The sequence below is a fragment of the Penaeus monodon genome, chromosome 31, assembly GCF_015228065.2.
Source record: "Penaeus monodon isolate SGIC_2016 chromosome 31, NSTDA_Pmon_1, whole genome shotgun sequence".
In the NCBI taxonomy this organism is placed as follows: Eukaryota; Metazoa; Arthropoda; class Malacostraca; order Decapoda; family Penaeidae; genus Penaeus; species Penaeus monodon.
The window spans coordinates 14,347,251-14,347,452 of NC_051416.1; the positions used below are offsets into that span (position 1 = coordinate 14,347,251).

The 202-nt window shown below is 36.1% G+C and overlaps 1 protein-coding gene across 1 annotated transcript in view; it reads left to right on the forward strand.

Annotated features, from left to right (window-relative positions):
* Positions 1-202, forward strand: part of LOC119593046 (chondroitin sulfate proteoglycan 4-like) — a gene marked incomplete at its 5' end in the record, with an annotated part of 58,475 nt that overhangs the window by 7,263 nt on the left and 51,010 nt on the right.

The following is a 202-nucleotide window of genomic DNA, read 5'->3' on the forward strand; positions in this document are numbered from 1 at the left end:
GATTTGTCCCTTTCCTTATTAACAACATGCTTGACAACAATTATGCATATTTGGGCCACTGGTTCAAAATATATTTAATTGGAAGTCTGGATAATTGGCTGACATGCAATTAGATATTTTTTTCAATCCCTTCTTTTTAAATTCACAAATTGCTCGTAAGTGAGTCAACAAGCGATAATGAGGTGCCGATCTCCGTCCGAAC